Below are 24,738 nucleotides of genomic sequence, written 5' to 3' on the forward strand. Positions count from 1 at the left end.
CTTCTATCACTTATAACTGTATCTTTTACCTATTTGTTACAGACTGGTCTGTTTCATCCTTTTTCCCTTATATCAGAATATTTTGACTTACATGTGTTTTGTTTTTCAGTTTGTTTTTGTTTTTTATCTTTGCTTCTAGACTGCTTGCTACAGTGTATTTCTTTCTCCATCCATCCACACCAAGACTTCAACAGCTTCTATGATCAAATGCAGCAAAATGAAAGACGAGCCCCACAGCAGGCAACAGGACAATGAAAGAGCCAAAGGGCTTGATGTACAACTGAGCTTAATCATAACTTTGACCTTGATGGAGTTTTTCTATTGTGTGCCCTTGATGGTATGTCATTAACCAAATTGTAACTACTTCTTCAGGGTCCCTACTCACCATAAAAACATCAAATGTGTAGAAATACAGTATAACTTCTATGCATTACTTCTGGAACAGGAAATAGAAGAGTTGTTTGACATTCAAGATAGTTTTGGCCCTGGGCCTCTGTCCAATAGGCACTCTATGTTATATTTGAAAAACTTTGTTGCAATATACATAATTACTTATTAAAATCTCACATTCAGTTTGATGCTTGAATTTCCATTTGTGGGATGTACCAAAACTTTTAAATCATCTTTACTTTTTTTAAGCTTTGAAAAGTATGACAACTACAGTTGTATACTACAGTTGTATACTGTAAAACATGATATATTCACGGCACGAAATTTTCGCGAATTGGAGCCGACGGCCTTTTTCGTGGCAAGAAATTTTCGCGAAATGCCTCTTGCGTTCAATGCATTGTAGTGTAGATAAGAAATTTTGCGTGCATTTTAATTTTGCGAATCTTGGCGCTCGCGAAATTCGCGAAATTAAAATGCACGCGAACATTTCTCGTTTTACAGTACTATGTCAGCTGAGGTAGTCACATTTACAGACTCAGCAGCTTGTGGATTCATGGGTGGCCCATTTCATTTGCTGCCCACTGGGATACATTTAAAAACCAGGAATAGAACTGCCATGGTCAGTAAATATGCATCAAAGTGTACTCTTCTCATCTTTAACCATCAGCTCCAGTCCAGATTCTACAGACCTCTGTGTGTGTACTTACACAGAGATCAGCGACAAAGTTTTACACCCTACAGAGACGTTATATGCGAGCCAGGCCACCGTTCCCACTCCATGGTACCCCCACATAAACAGGTCTTTAAGTATATATAGATACCTGTGTATCAGTATTGCAGGAGCTAAAATGAGCCACCACCAAAATTTTCATGAGCAATTTGTATTTGTTACCACTAAAGGGGTAATATACCATGCCTTGGTTGTACTACTTCAGGATCTGGAAAATATTTCTCATATTCACCATGTGGGACATTATGGCCTCCATTCTGGGCCTCCATTCGGGCTACCTGTATCATAATATGAACATCTTTGCTTTCCATGCTCCAAATAACAATGCCCACAATGTTTGGTTGAAATCTTTCCTTTTAATTTTGAAGGAAGATGAAGACATGAAAAGCTTCCAACTTCAGATCACACACTAAGTGCAACAAACGAGAAAAGAAGGCAATAGCTCCTTTGAGGCCATGGCACATGAGAACAAATAAAAAGCACACTCTAAATCAAATTCAAACATGCCAACAAATATCTTTGAAGAATATATTTAATCCCTTTCACAAACAGCAAATTTTTTAGCAATCTCTGCAAATCTTGTGTGGATTTCTGTAGAACTGTAGATGCTGAAGGAGGGATTACTATTGGAGATGGGTGTATAAAATGCACTCTCAAACTATCCACATGAATTGATTTCCAATGGTTAAATTCTCTTGTAGGAATACAGCTGATTTTGTCTTCTCTTACCTGGCAGTTTACACTCTTATTATTCATATACTTCAACCACATTGTGTAACATCTGTCCTTATAATCTGTCTGTAGGTATTTTCAGAATTCCGCATTGTAAGAATTTAAGGCTTAAGGTATACATCCATGGAATCCATGCAATGTTCTTCATCTTAAGATATGGACATGGAATGAAGATGAGAAAATAGCCATGCAAACATCCATACGTCTTTAAAAATGGTTCCAACAAAATGGCTGGTCAATGTTTGACAATGGCCCTGCTACTTTGGGGTGAACCATCACCACTACAATGTTGACTACATTTCAGGTCATAGAACTGATGTCTAGCATTACTCGCTACGAGTACTACGGAGGGAGAGTAGATAGAAATTGGCAAAAAGGAGCAACCGAAAATGTCAGTTTGCTCTGACTATCAGGTTGCAAATTATGTGTACCTTCCATAAAAGAGATAAGCATTGATGTGGAAGGTTCCAGGGATATTCTGATTCACCAGCAAACTTGCATCATGCATTCGTGTGATGTTGCCGATAATTTGCATGCATGCTCAGACAGGTGCACATTACATGACTTGAGTACATGATGTTCCCTTCCCTTTAGCTTACTCATGCTCCAAGCTAGCTCACAAAAACGACTAGATACTTTGATGGAGTCCTCGTGATCATGGCATTTTGCCTCCCACCAGTCTGAACCAAAATCCTTATTATGTCTCCTTTTCAGGTTCCATTGTAACACTGACTTCATATCTATCCTCTAGGCATGTCTGCGGACACCAATATCATGTCAACAGTGATTTTACCACCTAAATATGTTTCATCTCTTAAGATAATCATATGTGTAAAATAATGTTTACAACATTGCACATATTCTAACACAGAATATCAATGTCATATATCCACTGTTTCATTTTTTTTTCAATATGTTGTATTATCCATATGTGGAAGAGATAGTATCCCATAGATAAAATTAGGTCAAAACCTCAATGATTTCCTTTGCTATGGTACATTATACAGTACAAATGACCTATTTCTGGGCACCTAAAGTGCATGTGACTTGCATAATTTACAGCATATAGGAAAAAGTCAGTTTGTGTACTTATCTCTAATAAACGCAAATCATTTTCAGATTTGAGTCCCTGCAAACACATTTGCAGTGAATATCACACACACACACACACACACACACACACACACATAAAATATTGAAGACGGCTTCAAACAGCTGGTTTCCCAAGAGGGTAATGACTGTTACTCTTGGCATCTAACCCATTTCTTGGTAATGAATGTTAAATACCCCATGGGGTTGAGTAATAAGGCCTCAACACATGAGATAAAGGAGTTACACTTCTCTCTGGTTTGAAGAACTCTATGCATTATAACATCACACAAAAAGTAGCCCAAATAAAGGTGATTTGGCATTGTAGTTGGGTACTGAAATTCATGACTACCTTTCGGTGTCCACAGTAAAGCACATTATTGCTGAAATTTTAATCATACCTTACATTGCATTAGCTGCATCCTTAAATTTTGCTTTTAAGTCAACTCATGGATGTGTATCCACAACATGCACAATGAAATATCAAAGTTGAAATTCTAGACATACTGCTGCCATTTATATTTGGTGTCCAACCCCAAGGTTGTATATAACACGCATTACCAAGAAATAATAGACGGTATCAAATATCATGCTAAGAAAAATTAACAATATAATAAGCAACATTTCTAGAAAGAAAATGAATACACTAAGGAGATTTCTTTTTCCGTGCTAACAATTGCTACTGTGGACACCAAGCAAAATTCATGAACTGTCATTGGAATGTATGCTAAATGAAAATTCATGTTTATCTGAGGAATTGTTCTAAACTTCATGTTATCTCTTAGGGCTGTCAAAAACAGCTTTTGAAAAGACCTAGGAAATATTTGCACAGTATTTTGATTGTTTTAACAGGAAATTGATATTTCCAAACCATGTCACACTTCTATTCACTAGTATTGTAAAAAACACATCCCTATCATTCTGAATACAATTTAATATTTTATGTGTTATTTCCATCCTCCCACAACAAACACACACACACACACACATAAAACCACATAATGGTAATTTACTATCATATAATAATACTAACTGATTTAGCTGTCATGGAATTTTTACTTCGCTTGTGCATAAAATCCAGCATGATCCTGAATGGAAATACATGTAACAATTTTGTTTGTCATGGAGGATTATCACCATCTCCAAAACATTTCAACATGGCAGCATCCTTGCTACTACAAAAGGATAAAGACTATACATTATAAGTGTTAACACACTCTAAACTTATAATCTTAATTTCAAAGTATCAGTCTAGTATACTTCGTATCTTGATATAGAATGAGCATTGTATCAAGGCATGTCATGAGGAGGTCAGTGTGCAATAGACAAATCTTGTTTTGGTATCAAGCCTTCTTTAATGGCTTAGTAAGTTTTAGGAAACACCTTTAACAGCAAAAATTTGCCAATACAGTGCTGACTAGTGTGTGCATTTGTACATAAAGATTGTACATGTATGTGTGTAGGTATGTGTACAACACTGTAGGCTGGGGTTTTAAAAAGTTTGTTTGTTTTTGTTTTTTATTTGATTTGATTTGATTTATTCACAAAATGCATTTACATACATTATTCACAAATATGCACATAGTTTGTACATGAAACATATTACACATTTTGTCTGGATCGTCACAAGCTATGAAAAGCTTGACTGGGACGTTTTGTTTGTTTGTTTGTTCGTTTGCTGGTTCAGTACCAGGGAGGTATTAAAGGGGATGGCTAGTCACTGCTCAGTGGGAATCAGTGGGAATGCTGAGGGATGATTGTTCCAATCCTTATGGGATTCATTTAAGAGTACATTATATATCTATTCTTGTGTGAAAAATATTTGCTTCAGAATGGTCTCATATTTAAGTAATGTGCAGTTAAATGTTTCCAGGTAAGCGTCCCTGGTCAGTGACGGGGCATTAATCTGCACATTACTTGAATATGAGACCGTTCTGAAGCAAATAATTTTCACACAACAGTAGATATATAATGTACTCTTAAATGAATCCCACATGGATTGGAACAATCATCCCTCAGCATTCCCACTGATTCCCACTGATCGGTTACTAGCCATCCCCTTTAAAGATGGATAGCAGCTCCAAGTAATCTAGGCAAACACATGTTTGGGTTCTAAAGCATTCAATACAATGGATGTCCAACATTCCTATTCACTTTGAAGTGATGCTCAGCACCACTCCAGTTCCATGATGAAATTGGGAGAGAACATTTCACATCTCATTGAATTACATGATGAACTTCAATGTAAATTGTTGAATAAAATACTTAAATGTGTTCAGAGCAGTTAGGAAAGATTGTATGTTGTAAACATGTATAATTTCTATTCTCCTCGTAATGTACAAATCAAAATGAAATGAAAATTTCTGTAAAACCAGAAACATTTGCGGCAAGAAATTTTCACAAATTGGAGTCGACGGCTAAATCTAAGGATGAAATTTTCAATTGCCACTGGCATTCAATGCATTGTATACACAAGAACTTTTGCATGCAGTTTAATTTCATATATAGTATCTTGGCTCCTCACAAAATTGGCAAAAATTTCTGATTTTACAAATCCCTTTAAGAATGCAATACATTTCCATATTTGGCACATTTGTGCTTGTTAGATTTTCCTCTTCTAATCTGGCATATTTCTTATCTTTCAAAGGAATACATTGTACTCTGCTGAAGCGGGTTACAGCTTGTTTTTCTCCTTTTTGCTGTTAAAAGTGTGGCTTTGACACAGCAGTTTGATTTGCTGCTCCAATACACTGGTTCACTAAAATAAAACATATTCAAATTCATTTTATTCTTATGCAGGCCTTTCAGACAATGGTTTTTTCGCCAACCTGAAATTTTTGAACATAGCAACTTAGGGCATATAATGCAAACCAGATAACAAGTATTGAAAAGTATTTTGAGGTACAGGTTAATAGATAAGCTCGTTACTCCAAACTTGATCAATATGTGTACTCTACATTTGCTAATGTCATGATGCTACAGTCTACATGCCGTCTAAACTCTTGGGAAGCATCCCCATAACAACAGCAATTACAAAAACAAACGGAATACTTCCATTAACCAAGCTAACTGGTTAATTCTTAACTCCCATATTTAGGCCTGACGTCCTCCAATTCCCTAGTTGCGTTCCTAACTCTCATCAATTTTCAATTACGTCCCTTACAATAACGACATTGTTGCCCCAAGCTTAACCACTTATGATAATTGTTTGGTTCATTGTACACGTGCAGACTCTGTTTCTGTCAATATCTCATGACCTTAGGGCTCGGTGCAGAATCATGGAAATGAAGCCGTGAAATATATGCTCCTTTCAGCACTCATGCGATACTCTTTAACAACAAGTGGGACACACGTGGGCCATACAGACTTGGCAGACTCTAGTTAGTGCTCAGAGCAACACCTTTAACTCACACAAATTAGGTTCTAAAAATGGCAAACAACCTTCATAATAAAATACAACACTATTTATACAGAATTTTTCAATACAATTATGACCTTCAACGATTTCATATACCCTCTAGGTACCTGCATGTTATATACAGATACAATGGAGTATCCTTTGAAATGCATGAATGACTTCTCCCATCATCAAATATACTGGTAGTATAACAATGTGATTACCTTATTATCTTTTAAAACAATAACCAGCTTCAGATATCTAGTTGGCCTCTTGAAGGTATTCATCCAATCAGTTATTCCGAAATGAGAAATGCCTTGAATACACTAGACTGTTTATAACAATTCTTATGTAACATTTCCAGGCCCTCACACACCGAGCACGGTTACGGCAAAGGTCCGGGTTTTTGCTATGGTGCGTCAAAAGGAACTAGTCTGGCTCTGTTACAATATCACTTCCCCGCTAATAATTTTTGTACAAAATAAAGCTTCAACTGGTGAGTTTGTTGCTCTTGATTTTGACATAAGAATACAATTTTGGGTGAGTTTGTACCGAATTGCTGATTTTTATTAACAGAACCAGACATTGCTCCTTTCGTTCCTATGCAATCTGTTGTTCAGTGTGCATGGTTTTTTGTTTGTTAGTTTGTTTATTGCGTGTGTGTGTGTGTGTGTGTGTGTGTGTGTGTCTTTTTCATTGGGCATGACTGTGTCTGAATGCTTGGGTTAAAGACCTGAACACATCATGCATGTCTGTTCCACCATTGTGAGCTCACCTTGAAATTAATTGCAGGTTCCTAGGCAACTAACCCCCAATCCCATCGGTCATATGGTGTGATGGGTGACTACAGCAGCTATCATTATTTCCTTCTTTGTCTTGGCTTGACCATGAGGACAAAGCTTAGGTCATTAAACACACACAGTATTAAAATGAGACACCAAAATTGAGGCCAAATGACATCAGCTTCAGAACACATCAAGACAATTTCTAGGTGTTGCCATGTTATCTGACATATTTCACTTCTTAGTTTGTAACCTATTAACATCTAAAGCAGATGGCAAATATTCATTTGATAGACTTTGATATGGCAAACAAATTATTTCATATGAAAGTCTGGGAAAATCCAAAACACACAGGTCCAGAGTTAAGAATTTACATTACTCAGCACCTATCTTTTAAGATATATCACATCACCCCCACAAGTGCCATGATTTCAACAAAAAAACCAAAAAAAAAAGAGACACTTATGACCTACATAGACAAAGAATATCGTTAGAACGATATCATTTAAAACACTTCTCTAGTTGCACATTTTCAAGATTGTTATACCATGTTATGAAGACTCACTATGGTAAAATGGGTACGTGAATAGAATTCGTCTGCAAATAGCTCTACAGAAAACAAAATTGGTAAAGAAATTAGCATTATAAAAGTGTTTTACCATGTATAATTATTCATATCAATGTCTGGTAGGTATTTGAAATACATGTCCCTTGAAAAGAGTGCAAACTCTGACAAGGATGACATGGACACTTACAGGGGGGGGGGGGGGTGAAACTTGTACCCTTCTCACTGGAAAGCAGCAAGGCATGGCCTGGCAAGACTTCTGGGCTCCTTCAAGGATGCATACAGCCTGGTGCCCTAATCACATTTATCAAAATCGATTGCTTGCGCCTCAGAGTGTAGTGATGCGATTCATCATTTCAATCCGCTGCACGCATGTTTTTAGATGCACGTCAGTGCCTGCAATGTTTCCCATATTCTTTCTTTTTTTCCCTTTTTTCCTTTTTTTTTTCCCGGCCAAACGGGAGGGGTGGGGGTGAAAATTCCCTGCTTCCTGTGCTGCACTGGCCCTGCTCCAACATGCAGAGCACATAATCAGTGGAATAACCTAGCTGCTAGTTTACCTGCCTAAATTTCAGTCTCTGGGCCCCTGGTTAGCTTTGTGCAAACACGCCAGGCAGTAGACATGCTAAGATATAGCTATAGCCAATGTTATTGCTGTTGGCTGGCTACTCAAGGCGTAATAAAATGACACTGATTGCATCGATATATGGGTGTATTAAGCTATACAATCGATACCAAGGACTGAAGAATGATAACAATTTCCTTCCAATGTGCTACAGGTTGCAGTGTTATCACATGGTAATATTACCAAGTGTATGCTGCTTGAAAAATGGGTCAGGATATGAGATGTAAAACAATAGGGGAAAATAATAGCACTTTCATTATCAATGCACTTGTAGCAAGTCAATATCTGACATTACATATTAAAAGTATTTTAAAAATGACAAAAACGTCAACTTGTCTGTATACGCACAGGGAGTCTCTTCAAAAGTAAGTCATTTGGGTTTTTTTTAGCTTTAAAAACTTACTAAACACCACAGACTTGACAAATGCTGAGCAATGAGAAAGTGGATTCTACATAAATACAAACCAGAGATAATAGATTAAAAGCATCAAATAATGCTCTCATAGTCTCAAAAAGAAAAAAGATTATCTGGACAACAATAGTCTATGAGCACATTTTATTACAGTATACTTCAAAAACAAACTAAAAACAAATAATTCATACGACTAATGTTGGTCTCCCGATAGCAACATCCCATATATCGTTCCCTCTTATAGCAAACCAATTCTATTACCAGGGCCCTATTTTATGAAGAGTTAAAGTTGATTATATAATTGATTTCAAAGGTAAGTCTATGGCAGCCTGTGTGGTAAGGAAATTTAAAATCGATTTTTATCTTTTGATAAAATGGGGCCCTGGTATTCTAAATTCCAGCCTATCTGCCCTTGTGCACTTTCAAGCACTTGCACGTACATTCATCACCATCACACGTCAGAGTTTATTTTCCCCTGCTATCTTTGCAGCAGAATTTGTATTGTTACGAATCTAGTACGTCCCTACTTTTTCCTCAGGCCAGCCATCTTTTCAAGCAATGCTTACAATGGCGGCCCTCTGCATAATCGCTTCTCAACTACAATTGTTATTGTAATCCCTGCTGCATAGCCATGCATACTACATATTATATCATTAATTTCCTATTATATCATTGTTCATGCAAGTCAAACGACACTGTTTTAAAAAACAATTTACTTTGCATATTTCCCACATGTTCATGATTATGTGATTTATGTATGTGATTTGTAGAAAAATAAAGTATCTATCTATCTATCTATCTATAGCATGCTTAGCCTGCGATACACACCAATTTTTACATTCTACTCATCAACATTATACCTCTTCTTGAATATACACCCACCAAAAATAATTGGAATTATTTCTGGATTGATGCGACCTATAGATCCTACATTGCCTCGATCTAAGAATGAGACTGTATGGGAGGAACTTGCCAAGATATAATTCATCTAAACAATTCCTTGCTACTGGGGATTCAAATGCGTACAAATCAACCTTTGATGACGCCATGACCACAATTTTGTCCCTCTTGGGCACAAGTACTAAGGCATGAAACAGGCAAACCAAGCTCAAACTTAATTATTCTCTGCAGAGAATGATTTATGGTTTACATGGTGCATTAATCTCAAACAATGAATGACGAATGTGGTGCATTATCATGAATTGCATCAAACACCCAGCCATCATTCAACAAGGATGATCCTGACAAATGCCCCGACGACACAGGAGGATCATTGGATTATACTTTTGATGGATAATCCCCATTACCAGCTCCTAAGACCTGCATTTTGCATCTCGTACCCACAAACATCCTTCATACAATGTTTAGAAATCCAGGTGTGCAAAAGCACATAACATTATAAACATAAGACTAGAAATGTCGCTACGGCGACTGATGCCTCCGCCATAATGCATGATTCTCCCAATAGGTGTATAGTACAATGTCTTCACAATGTGTGATGACAGTTTCACATAACTGGTAAATTATCGAAATAACAGGTTTATCAGAAATATCTTGAATGTTCACTTTCCACAAACTGGGTTTGCTATAATTGTCTATTAAAGAGTGCAGGTACACATATTTGGGGAATTGAAAATTTTTACTTGACTTCTGACCGACCTTGTCATAAGTTTATGCATGGAGTATAATTTTCAAGGTATGAAGAAAGAGTGTAATTACACTAAAAAAAAACACAGTACAAAATATATCTTTTTTTTCATTTAAACCTAACCTTTGACCCTTAACCTTTGACCTTTGACCTTCTGGCTGGAAATTTCCAAGAGAATCTCCATTAAGTAATACATGTACGTACATTAAATTTTAAAACTAATAATGCAATCATTGCATATACTAGTACAGGCTTATATGAGGGAAATAGTAACATTTTGAGGAGTTGACCTTGACCTTTGACCCCCTGACTATTGACCCATGGCCCCTAAATTCCCTAGATAATCACTGCCAGTCAGTACATGCATATGTACCAAGTTCCATGAAGATACATTGAACCATTTGTGAGAAAAGTGATATTGCAACATTTTCACCTAACCTTTGACCTTTTGACCTTTGACCTTATGACATGAAACTCTCTCTGGAGAATCTTTATGCAGTAGTACATGTCTACACTAAGTTTCAAGAAAATAACTGCGGGCATTGCATAGATATGGGGGAAATAGCAACATTTTTAGCATTTGACCTTGACCTTTTGACCTTTGACCTCTTGTCAATGTCACTAAAATCTACTCAACTAATTGTCCCATCATACATCATCCTTCGACCAAGTTTGGTGAAAGCTGCTTCATCCAGTTTTGAGTTATCATGTAAACAGATAAATTTTAGGATTTGACCTTGATCTTTGACCTTTGACCTCTGTCCAATTTCACTGAAAAACTAATCAAATAATTGTCCCATCATACATCATCCTCCAACAAAGTTTGGTGAAATTTGCTCCATACAGTCTTGAGTTATTGCGTAAACGGATAAATTTCATGATTTGACCTTGACCTTTGACCTTTGACCTTCAGCCGATTTCACCTAAAATCTAATCAAATCATTGCCCCATCATACTTCATACTAGGTTTGTTGCTGCTGCTGGCTGTTGCTGCTGGTTGCTGCTGCTGTCGTCGCTAGTTCGGAGGAGCGGCTTACTTAAGTTTGGTAAAATTCCAGTATATATTACTCAAGTTATCGCGTAAACGAAAGCGGACGGACGTACGTACGGACGTACGGACGTACGGACGTACGGACGGACGGACGGACAACCCGAAAACATAATGCCTCCGGCACCACTACGTGGCGGAGGCATAAAAATCCTTCAAACATCCTTCATTTGAATAATATCTAATTGACATAAATTTGCACAACCTCTTCACTCAAATAGGCACCAGAAAATATATGCATATCATGGAGAAAGTTTAGTCAGGATTTCGATAATCAATCAGTTTTTCCCTATCTTTCTCTGTAAAGAACTGACAATCATAAAACAAAAAATCGTTGTTTTATTTCCTTACATTTTTTTAGCCGATATGTCAGAAAATATTGCCAGGAATCTACTCTAAAGCTTTGAACAAAAAATGTTTTGCTGCCATATGAATACTTTTTTTATTAATGTGCACATCATGTATCATCATATAAATTCTATAATCAAGTCATCAACTCATCTTGTACTTGTTCTTCAGCTATATGTTTCATATCTAAAAGGTCTCAAATATTTTAATATGAAAGAGTTAATGGGTATCACACTCACCTGAGTGTGACAATGTTCCCTTTTGTGCACTGTCTGGTTTCTGAACGGTAGTGTAAAAGTGGAAATTTTCGCGGTGTTGAAATTTTCGCACATTTCACGCAACCACAAACTAGCACGAAAATAAAAGCATGCGAATATTTTTGCTTGCCGTATGTTTCTGTACTTGGTGTCTTGATTCCGCGGAATTAAAAACACGCGAAACTCTTCTCACCCGGCCAAGCGCGAAAAAATTAGTCGTGCGAAAATATCCACTTTTACAGTACTTGATAGGTATAGATAGGGGTACAACATGCGTTTCAGGGAGAATGTAATAAAATTGTAATGTTAGCTCCACCACTATTTCCTGTCACCTTGAATTTTAATATTCATCACTGAGCACCTTATCATGGGACCTACATGAATAAGACATGATGAACCATTATGAAACAGCTAGGTTGTCATATTTATGGATTAAACAAGGTAAGCTACACTGTATAGAACAAGTTCACAACTCAACAAAATAACGCATCATGTGAAAACCGCTAATTGAACCAGAATAACAACATATAATATGAGAACTACCAACGGAAGCTACGTGTAGCAATTTCTAACTTTGAACGTGTCCAAAGTTCAGAACGGCTAGCGCCATCTGTCAATGTCTAAGGTACATACATCTGCAAACCAACAAAACAAAACAAAACAAATCAAAAAGTTCAAGAAAGATACGCCTTCATTTTTCAGATGGAATCACCTAACGGTGTAGTGAGACAGTAGATTTAGTGGCATATGCTTTGATAAAATGACTTTTTCTGCAAATCAACTCACAGTTTGTTTGTGAAGTGCAAAAAATCAAAACTCTTTCCATGTTCACTATCCTAGAGCTATCCCATGAACAAAGCTATTCTTTTTCAATGAGACACATACATACAAAACAAAATGAATTACACCCTGTTTGGATACACAACACGAGAATATTAAAAGTCGGTCATATTTTTGGCATGGCCTCATCCTTTCATCCCCTTTCTGTAATAAAAAAAGACCCTCTCTCTCTCTCTCTCCCTCTCTCTGAGATGAATTATGACAACCTTTCAATGATCGAGTCAAGGGTGAACCCAATGCTAATCTTCAGGCTCTAGAAGGAAGATCATGGAATCTTGCTCAGTCATACATACATGTGTAGCTGTCAATACTAGAGAAGGAGAAAAAAAAAGTGATCTTTCATTAGACCTACACCCTTATTTCCTTAAATTCTGCCATTTCTCTATGCAGCTACATGTACTTCACATGAGAGCTGGTGATAATAATCGTGCTTATAAAGTGAGACCAGAAATAAACCTAGTCATAACTTATAACAGTGAATTGAACAGTGTACAATGAACAGAGTACTATGGACAAATGTATAACCCCGGTAGAATTTATCCTATCAGAAAATAAATACCTTACTATGCTTCAATCACACTTCACTCAAAAAAAGGGGCACTAGATTAGGTATCACCTGTTATCACCTTCAAAGAGGCTAATAGCTTCACACCTCCCTGCTTGAAATAGTTTTCACCTAATTACCAAAAATACAGTGTCACATCAATTGTAGATAAGACATGTAAGAACCTTAAATCAAATGTGCAAAGAGTGTAGCTTGCCTTGTTAAATTATAAACACCTTGAAATAAGTGCAATACACAGTCAGTGCTGGGATAAGGTGGTTTATTTTGTTGTTGTTGTTTTTTTTTCCAACTGAATGGGATGCAGCTCTAGATATTTGCTATTTCAAAATGTTTTTAAAGAGAATGACCTGACTGCATATTCCTACAAAAAAAAAAAAAAAAAAAAAAAATATATATATATAATAATAATAACAATTCTGGCCCACTTTCCTGAAACTTCTTGATAAAGAACAGTGTTACTCTCTGAATTGAGCTGATGTACAATTGTAAATTGAGTTTCTCACTGCATACATAATCTGTACCCTGATATCAAGAGTTTTCATAGCATAAGCCCTGCCAAGCAGTGCAATACTGTAAAAGTGGTTTCTTTCGCGGTGGTTTTATTTTCGCGCTTTTCGCGCTTTGAGGTTGAACCGCGAATTTAATATCACGTGAAAATGTTTTGAACTCGTCGTTTGTTACAACGCTATCATTACCGACCGCGAATTTAAACACACGCGAAAAAGTCGGCACCGATGGAAACCGCGAAAGTTTCTGTACGCGAAAGAAACCACTTTTACAGTATATTACATGGTAGATAAGCAAAAACAAAGACCTGCACATCGATATGCACAACATAAATCAATACAGAAGATATTATTTAAGTACACATCTTTGGAAAAAAGAACACATCGGTCGTATATATCCAAAAACTTGGTACTTCACAACACAACACCATGCTTGCAAGACATCCATTAATGAATGAATGACTCTCTGTATCATTCAAGGTTAAAAAGAATTACTGCAAACCTTGCAACCACATGCAAGTGAACAAAAGTATGGAGTCAACATTAGTTCCCCCAAGTGGGGATTACTTGTGTAATCCTGTTGAACAGATCTCTTGTACAAATGGAGCAGTGTCAACACAGGCTCGCTGCCTAGCAGGCTTATCAGAGCCATAAAGATTTCTTGCATAATTGGTAAGATACAAATCCCATTGGTGCTAAAAGAGAGACACACATGAACGCATGTATGTTTGACCAGGAAGGACTACAGGGCTGGTAATTCCATGCACGAACATACATTGTAATGGGAACCATTTGCGTGCCATATGACACAAGCTTGCACTACTTTTTAACATAACTTTGATGATTTTATTTTCCGTATAAAAACAACAACGACTGGATGGCCCATATTCAGATGTTGGCATCGCTGGTCTTCCATGGGATCCAGAACATGGAATTTATACAAATACAATATGATATTGTGACATACATAACTTGTAAACATGGAGATATATGAAATACATATATTGGGAGAAAGAAAAAAACAACAACAACATCACATATTACAGCTGATACAAGCAAATAACAAAAGAATAGGATACAAGGTAAAGAGAAGGGGAAAAATAATACTAGCCTGTACTAATTCAAATAATTCAGTAATAACTCTTTTTCATCCACAGCAAAAAAAAAAAATTAAATCAACGGGCAGTGACCTTGAACTACCTTTGGGACCATAGGAAAACAATTTTACTTCACCTTGTGCCACAGCTCAAATTTTAGTATGACTACTGAAACCCAACAGCTATGCTCTTAACAGTCTGAATATTTGCCTCTCAAGATTTAATAGAATGAACTACTCCTTTAAAGTTGTTTCAAGAAGTCTACTTTACAATCAATTTTACTGTATTTAGGTCACACATCTTTCTTTGCCTGCAAATTCATTGATCATGCAAGTTGGTCGCAACCATCATCTATACGCTTTCCTTGATCACGTACCAACCATTATTTTAAGCATGTGCATCCATTCTCTCAAGTTAAATCTCAAGCACAATGACAACTGCATCATTATATCAGCCTGTTTGAGATTTAAAGTAATGCAACTATTCCTTAGCTATTACTAGTCTTTAAAATGTTTGCAGAATTTCCCAAGGAAAGTCACATCACCATCAATTTTTGCAGAACACTGATTTCATAGTTTAGCATATCATGCATCTTTAAAGAGCAGTAATGTCCTTCAATGACAAATATCGCGCAAGAATGCGCCCCTTACAGTATCATTATTGCTCCCATGCTCAGCTCATTACAGTTATGCCAGAAATTCAGACATTTCAGGCAGAGTGTTTCCTTGACAACCATATCTAATTACAAAGTTACACAAGTTGCTGGTACACGGTGCATGTACATGTACATATAGATGCTTTACTGGTGAACCAGGAGACAGTCATGCCCGTAGCTGATCGCTAGACTCTGCATAATACTATAGTAATGCTCTTCATCATTCCGCCGCATCCAAATCATCATGGTTCATCTAATTCTGGATTTCAAATCCCAGAGGGTTGAGACATAGTAATTGTATCTTTAAAAAAGAAATAAGCTCCAATCACTCCAGTTTTTCATAAGCTTAAAACACCTCAACTGTGACAAAGCCTAGTTTGCCTGGAAGTTGGCGTTTATTTGATTTCATTGAACATTACCCAAAACAAAATTAATTGGAACATCCTGAAATCATCTATTATCATTTATTATTCATTTATTCTGTTTTGTTTACTTTATCCTGCAAACTTTGCTGATGTATTCTACAAACATTGCTGTGCATTCACTCAATCCACAGTTGGGTTTCCTTCTCCCTTAAAATGAAGATCTGTTAAAAAAAAAAAAGATGAAGGTGCATGGTTATCCCAAATCATTACGAAGGTGCGGCATCACACCAATGCAGCTTCAAGTTCTACTGATGTAGAGTTATGGTGATGGTACTTGTTAGAGTAGACTGACTGAATTTGCAGGCCCACATCAACAACACTGGGCTACAAGATGATACATTATTAGATTGAACACAAGGCAGTGATTTCTGTGCATTTTCACTGTATTAGATATCTAGAATTGTTCCATGTACAGAACAATAACCCAAATGTATTACACACAGATGCATCATTAGTCACACTATTGCATCAATCATGAAATTATTCCAGTTGTCCACATCTTCTTCTTGCTTCATGATATTAGGGAATTTTGTTTTTTGCAGAGTCCAAAATTAGGGGTATTAGTATCCACTTTGCATTTAAGGCAGCATACCTCTAGTACCAGAGGTTTAAGCACTGAAGAGAGATACAACACTAAAAAATAAACAATAAAAAATGTATTACAAAGTTTAACACAACACCTTCCCCCCCCCCCCAAAAAAAAAAAGAATCATATCACTTTTAAACACTTTAATAATAATTACCAATTAAGTTATTGATTTTGAAAAATCTGTCTGAGAGAGACATGGAGGTGATGAACCTAACACATTTAGCATTAATACAAAAGCAATATTATACTAGTACTGCCACTCTATCACTGACATTTTGAGCTTTGACAAGCATACTAGGCGACCTGGGTTACAATGTATATAAAATGGTACTCGGTATTGTAATTCACGGCAAAGGAAACTTACCACCCAGTTATGGGGCTGATTGATTAACTGTCATTAACATTGATTGACTTAATGATAATTGATACTTAAGTGGAATCCTACCAGAGAGACTCTTGGTATTCTATGAAAGCCGTGAAACAACACAGGTCACTAAGAAAAACCAGTGGCCAAATTGGTTTGACAGCGAAGGAGACTTGATCATTGCAATATTGGCAAGTCAGCCTATAGATACAGCATTCTCTGCACCATAATACGGTTTAGTCTAGTGATGTGTGTCACTTCTTATTTTACATTCTGCTCATTGGAGTATGACGATATACTGTAAAAGTGGTTTCTTTCGCGTACAGATACTTTCGCGGTTTCCATCGGTGTCAACTTTTTCGTGTGTGTTTAAATTCGCGGTCGGCAAAATCTGTGAATTCACAGTCGGCAAAAACTGTTTTATTTTGCACATGAAAACCCAAACTATAATCCAATTATTCTTTTATTTATTAAATAGAAATTAAATAGAAATTAAAATTAAATGCAGGCTTACCTAAAATCCCGTCTCTCGAGTACTTTTGAACACGCTTGTACCTACTTGCGCGGTATATCGCTGTGTGTGTGTTGACCACCAATACACTCACTGCGCGGAATCTTCGTGCGTGCATGTGCACAATAGTGTTGTAACAAGCGGTAATTTTGTGCGAATTTTCAAAACATTTTCACATGATGTTAAAATTCATGGATTCTTAATTTGTCATTGCTCATTTATTTGTAAGATGAAACTAAATTAATTCCTTCAATCGAATTTAAGAGAAATGCCATTCTGGTCTTTGTGGCATGCAACGTAACAAATCAATCAGGAAGGCAATTTCACTGTGCAAGTAATATGCCATTTACAATACTTGACTGACATTACGCTAACTTTTGTTGATCTACCATTGTATCACATTTAAAGGGCTGTACAGTACTGGTTGAGGTGAGGATTCAGGTTTATAAAATTTTTTGGTGACATAATAAGAAACCTCTTATGAAATATGAAAGAGCACGTAATTTCGAGAAGGATTAAATGTTTAATTGATTGATGAAATGGCCTTGATATGGCTGAGATATACAAAAATGTGATCCTAATTAATTGACAGGCCACGACTTTCATTAGGATCTCTTTGTTTTTAATACTTGTTTTCAGATACTCAGTCATTTCAAAACCGATTGTCATCAAATAATCTTGATTCCCCATAACCATTGACTGACCTTGGCACAATGGCAATCCAATTAAATGGACAACGCTTCATTGAATAAAATGTCATCTCAAATTACCAGGTACATGTATATAAAATAAAATTTGGACAACAACTGTGTTCCTAGTTGCGTGCACTATGGAAACAAAACAAGAGACTTGCACATGAAAAAGATAATGTGCGGTAGTGGTATTCACACCGATGTAAAATAAGCATGATACAAATCTCAAGATTTGCGCTGCAATCCAAATCATGATTTTTGCCTGTGCACCTGGTATAAGAAAATCTCACTAACAGTGTGATCAGGGGTGGTATTCTGAGCCTGTTTTATCTTGTTTTAAGTCTGTTGTAACGAATCAGTATTCTGAACACCGTTTTTACTCTGTTGTTTTAAATTTCTGTTGTAACTGTTTCATCTCATGCTCTAACACTGATTTAATCATGCAAACTTATTTCTATTAAAAAAGTATGAGAAAAGACAAAAAGAGTCATTCTTTGATTCCAAACGATCATGCATCCAGAATTTCAAGAGATTCTGTAAACCTCGCAAAACTCCATAACAAAACATAAAGATATCAAAATCTTTCCAGAATTATGTTTAGGAATGATTTTCTTTCTGACAATGATAAATTCCTATAGATTTGCATTGTCAAAACAACAGGCCTCGAATTACCCGGGAGGCAAAAGGCAATTTGCCGCAATGCCTCTCTCAAAATTACCATGCTTACTGCAACTTTTCCTTGCTGCCCTTAAAAAATTTTGAGAGAGAGTGCCCCTAAAACCAAAAATTGCCTGTCCCTAAAACTGGCAAAATTCGAGGCCTGAAACAAGTTACATTCAGATGGTGATCCTTAACTTCAAGCTAACTTCAAGGACGAGCTCTTGCCCTAACTATGACGCATGTCCACACAATGAAGCTTATCATTGATTGTAGCTAAGCATCGATGATAGAAGCTTCTGCCCTCCATAAATACGAGCTAGTCCCACTTGACAATTAAACCAGAAAACCAGAAGTTTAAGATGACCCCAGTACGAGGGGCAGTGTACAATTTGCATTCGGGAGGTTGACCTGAAAGTGAAAGTGAATGGGGGTTTACAGAGAGGTCACGCTTACCTTCGAGTTAGTCGATTTTCGTGTCCACACGATGCTTAACTTCATGTGGGGACCAACTTAGGCTCGTGGATAGACCGTTAACCCTGAGAAATCTTGTGGTTCTCATCATCCGAGTTAACTTCAAGTTAGCTTGTACCTTTGAGTGCGTCTACAGTTAACTACATGCTTTACTTCACCATCAAAGATAGCTTAACTTGAAGTTAAGGATCTCCATCTGAAGGTTAAACTATAGTTATATTTACCAAGTGTTGTTTAACAAACAGAGGTTCACCTATACACTGGGTGTATTTGGGGGGCTGGGATTAGTAGAGCAATTCAATTCTTTCTTTTTTTTTCTCTCTCTCTTTGAAAAGATCACTTTGAAACCTAAAAAGGAATAACCAATTTCCCTCTTGACCTATCTCAAACCATGAATTACTTCTCAGTCTTTCTATTCTTCACTGTGTAGATGTCCTTCTTGCAATCTGATATATCCCTTTGGAATGATTTTGATAAAGAATTACTTAGTATGAGTGAAAACATTGCAGGATCTGCTCTAAATGTTTCAACCATGAATATGTCAGTCAGAGCCCAATGTTATGGTAACCAGGGCACCGTTTCATAAAACTTACAAGTTACGATAGTTGTTATAAGCTACTGAAATCCTTGCACCTGATTGGCTGAGAGCAAATTTGACATAAAAATGCGGCAGTTGTTGCTGATATGACAAGTTTTATGAAACAGGACCCAGGTCAACTCATACATTAGCAGTTACAATGTTGTGTTTGTGAATACGTTTACATGGCAAAGATTTGCTAATTTACATTTAAAGCCTTACAATCGTGGCGAGTGGTTTGTGCAGCACGGAGACGAACACAACACGCTGCCTCCCCCCATTCTGTATCAAATGTCGTGACACCGAATGAGAATAGCGCTGGCTCAATGGGTCAGCGAAGAACACTGAGACTCGTAACCTCCTGACCCAAAATGGCTGTTCGAGCCACGAGAGCTTCCGAATGGATGCACACTCTCAATTCAATTCAATTCAATTCAATTTATTTGTTTATTTATTTGTTTATTTGTTTATTTATTTGTCTCAGTGCGCATGTGCATGAAGAGAGGCCAAAAGAGCCACGCGTCTTCAGGCCTCTCTCCTCCAATCAGCGCAATGTTTGTGTATGATGCGTGGACACACACGCACACACACACACACGTGTCTCAGTGGCAGCATTGTCCCACACGTTTATGGATATAGCACCGAGTCTGGCATTGCGCAATTGCATGTACAAACTTCGGTCATTCGGGAGTTTACGAAATAACGTACCATTAGGGGTGAGGATCATCCGACTTTAAATCAGTTCACACTACCTGTACGGTATCTAGCTCCAAAATTAAAAGAGTACACAACAAGGACACACAGACAGGCAGAAGCACACACACACACACACACACATTAACAAATCACGACTGAGGTTGCACGGTTTTAATTGTAGTGCAACAATGGACATTACTGCTTCACACTTACATGAAAGCAGGGCAGTGGTGCATGACTCACTGAGTTGCGTACAATACTCCCCACCCCATCCCCCCCCCCCCCCCCCCCCAAAAAAAAAAAAGGCACAGCTGAGCTGTACGAGATACAGGCCTGGACATCTGGTCAGATATCATACCCTACAGGTAAGGGTAGAGAATTACTTTTCTTTTGTTTTTTTTTTTTGGGGGGGGGTATTATGTAGCTTGTATTCTGTTATGGCTATTCTGAAACTTCATAAGATTTTTTTTTTTTTTTAATCCTTGATGAACATTTCACAAACTAAATAGGCTATCTTTCAGAAATGGGCCATAGAATTAGTAAAAATGTTTACTATAAGATTTATTTGAATATCATAGTCAGGTACTGTACTTCACAGCAGCAATATGCCAGCACACCACCAACTGATAGGCCTAATAGCATGATGAAACTTTACACTATTTCCATTTAAGCATACATAAGTTCTGTCACAAATTTGTGTTCTCTTGCTTAACCTCACCTGGAAATTACAGCTAGATTAACGAAAGCCATGCAATCTGAATCTCTAATCGTATGCACAGTAGCTCACATCTCACATTCAATACTATACCTGTAATTATCTTTAAACTTGCAAATACAGTCAACACACTCCCTGCAAAATGTAGTTTAAATGTCAAAAAATAAAGGGAGTTTAAATCTAGTCTAGCATGCAAATTTCATTTTTCAATAAAACATGTTTAATAGCGATTATGCCAACAGAAATATACTAATTTTGTACGTTGAATGCATGCTGACATGTACATTGTACATGAAGTATGGGCACAGTACACCTATTTCGTGCTAGTTTTATTTCATGATCAACAGCTAAACCACAGATTTTGAATTCAACTACCTTTGTGTGCTTGGGTCAATATGGCTACTTCATTCCCAACATGAATGAAACTGTTACCTGCCACACTCAGTGGTCAATGCATACATCATGTACCAAGCTCATACAATGTATTAAATCTCAGAGACAGTGCAAGCTAGCCTCCCAGATGTTACAAACTGAATTTTTAGTATGTTTACAACATATGCTTTAGCATCACTTCAAAGACCTGTGAGTCTTCAAATGTGCCCTTAAGCACTGCACATTTGCAGCATGCCCTTTGCAGTAAATGCATGATTCAGTGAAATATGAGCTTGTGGGACTGCTAGGTGTCCACTTTAGCTGAGAGAACATCATCAACAGACCGACAGTCATCCGGCCACTGCAGTTTGCACACCACAAAGGCACTGAAACCTACAGGCGGCACTAACATGTGGAGAGAAGCTACCCAACAGCTCACGCAGCCACAGTTATTAACCTAATCTACAGCACATAAAGCATGCTATGAGCATTATACTTCCTTAATGCTATTACCTTAAATAGATGATGCCTACTACACCTGCATTCGTCCATTCTAAAAGATGTGCATAGTGTGTTGCAAAGTGTTCATGTTCTTTGCAGCTCATGCACTAATGCTGTGTTGTTGTCTAAGCAAGATAGAAATTAACAAACCGTAACAGCAAATATGATTTTATCAACCTTCCTACAGAAGGGTCACTGCTTAGAAATAATGAATGCCATTTTGATCGCTCAAGACTTAAAATTTGATACACCATTGTATATACTTTTCTTATAAAAACACAATGATAAAACCAATGATTACAGTTTTATGATTTCAACTTTACATGAGCAATATTAAGTTCAGACTTGTCACCTCTTCCTTATGAAATTTCAATAGAGCCATTCAAACTGCCACAACAACAAAAATTGTGACATTTCAGCAAAACTGCCAGGCAGATGTGAAAGCCACTTGAAACAGCGCTGATAACAATTGCCTAGTGTAGCGTAATATTTTTTGCTTCACACGAGTTTTTTTTACGTGAACCCTGCCAATTGAAAACTAGCAATTTTTTTAACATGACTGCCACTCAATAAAGGATTTGTCCCATGGCCACAAGTTACATGCACATTATACAGCTAACCAGTCACCCTATTGTTACATCAGTTAAGCAGATTGCCAAGTCAATTGTGCATGCTTGTTAAGGTGGCAAAAACTTGGGTTTTTCACCAGTATAACGCAACTTAATAATTTTCATAGCAAGTGTGAATGGAAAGGTTAAGTATAATCCTGATCATTAATATTGTTATACTTCCAAATATGAATGGTAAAACACTATTTTTTTCTATCAATGATCTTATAAAATATTGCAATTCTGTTTGTTTACTTTTTAACAATTACTCTCATTGTTTTGTGGGTACTCTTTGAAGAAAAATGTACATGGGGGATATGCACTTTGTGATCCTGAATCTATGTTGTTTTGAAGTATGTTGCAAAAATATGAGTATATCAAGAGAATGTGAACATAAACAAGGAAAGGGGAAAAGGGGGATCATGAAGAAGATAACGTTTAGGGCAAAGTACTACATTATGTCATTGAAGAATATGTGGGGAACATGGCTACTTAGCATTAACGGTGGAAGGTAGAAAGCATCATGGCTTTTCGAAGGATAGGGGAAAAAGGGCACCACGTAAATTACAGCAGGTTGGCATTTACCCTCCCATGTAATTCATTCTCGTAGTGTACACAGTATAACAAGGTAGCTATTGTTATGGATGGCACAGAAGTGTGTTAATGAACGCAATTTTATAATTTGTCCTTGTGCTCCCATGTGACTTAATAATTGCACTCCAACTATGTCAATTCTTCTCATAACATATTTTCTGCATTTCTGCACCTGAGACTGCATCAGAGTCCAAACAGAAGTTGTCTGGGAAAAACAAAATTTTTAGTTTATGCAATATGCCACATCAACTTTATTTTTAAAAATTAATAAAAAATAGCGGGGCATGCACACTCTGCCACAGACACTCCTTATTATCTCTCTTAGTGCTTTTCTTTCTTTTAAAAAAAAAAATGATAAGTCCATATATGTAGGGCTCCTTTTTGCACATGTAGTACTCAGGTAGTGTGCATTCAACCTGTTTCATCTTGTAATGTCATTCCCATCTCTCAACCTGTCTATAACATGGAGCCTACTTCAAGTTTTTCAGTTTTCTATCAATCTGCATTAACTATGTCTTCGACTTCAAGGTACAAACCCTCTTTGTTCCTACATTGTATTTGTTCTCACTCATTTATTTTTTATTTATTTATTTATAAATTTATTGTAATTGTTTGGGGGTGGGGGATTTTCTTTGTGACAGTTTTTGTTTTACATAGATCATGCCATCTTACTTTTCTCCTGTCCACCTCTTCAGTCCAAATTATTAAATGTGCAGGCATTCTTCATATTCTCTTCACTGATACCTTATATCCTCCATGTGTCAGTACATTTGGTGTCAGAACTGAATAGCTGAATCATATATATATATGCAGTTTACAGTTTTCAGTATGCCCAGCTGACTAGTACCAGTAAAATATCAACACTGCTACAGGAAGTGTGATGCAGTGATATAACGCTTATTCACATAAATGCGTACAAGAATATAAAGTTTGAACCACTGTCTTGTTTGATTTAAAGCAGAGTTCAATCACAGCAAAAGATTCTCACTTATCTGAAGCTTAACTAAACATTAACAGAACTATCAAATCTTTTTGTTTAGCTCATACATTCAAATGATCTGGACAAACAAAGCTTATTCTCCAAGGAAGGAGCTCTTTGGCAATTGATGTTCAATGACCCAAGTATGACACCCTCCCTCTGATCCTTTGTGACCACGAACACTTGATAAATATGCAATGATGCACAATGTGACATACACACATCAAACCTCACTTTTTATTCATACACACACACACACACACACACACACACAAAGTCTTCAGTATTGATACACATA

The 24,738-nt window shown here is 36.9% G+C and overlaps 1 protein-coding gene across 1 annotated transcript in view; it reads right to left on the reverse strand.

Annotated features, from left to right (window-relative positions):
* LOC139737646 (uncharacterized) overlaps positions 1 to 24,738 on the reverse strand; it is a 98,941-nt gene that overhangs the window by 34,489 nt on the left and 39,714 nt on the right. The window lies entirely within an intron of this gene.

The sequence above is a fragment of the Diadema antillarum genome, unplaced genomic scaffold (genome assembly GCF_040938485.1).
Source record: "Diadema antillarum isolate AM-2024a unplaced genomic scaffold, OU_Dant_1.0 seq00000697_RagTag, whole genome shotgun sequence".
NCBI lineage: Eukaryota > Metazoa > Echinodermata > Echinoidea > Diadematoida > Diadematidae > Diadema > Diadema antillarum.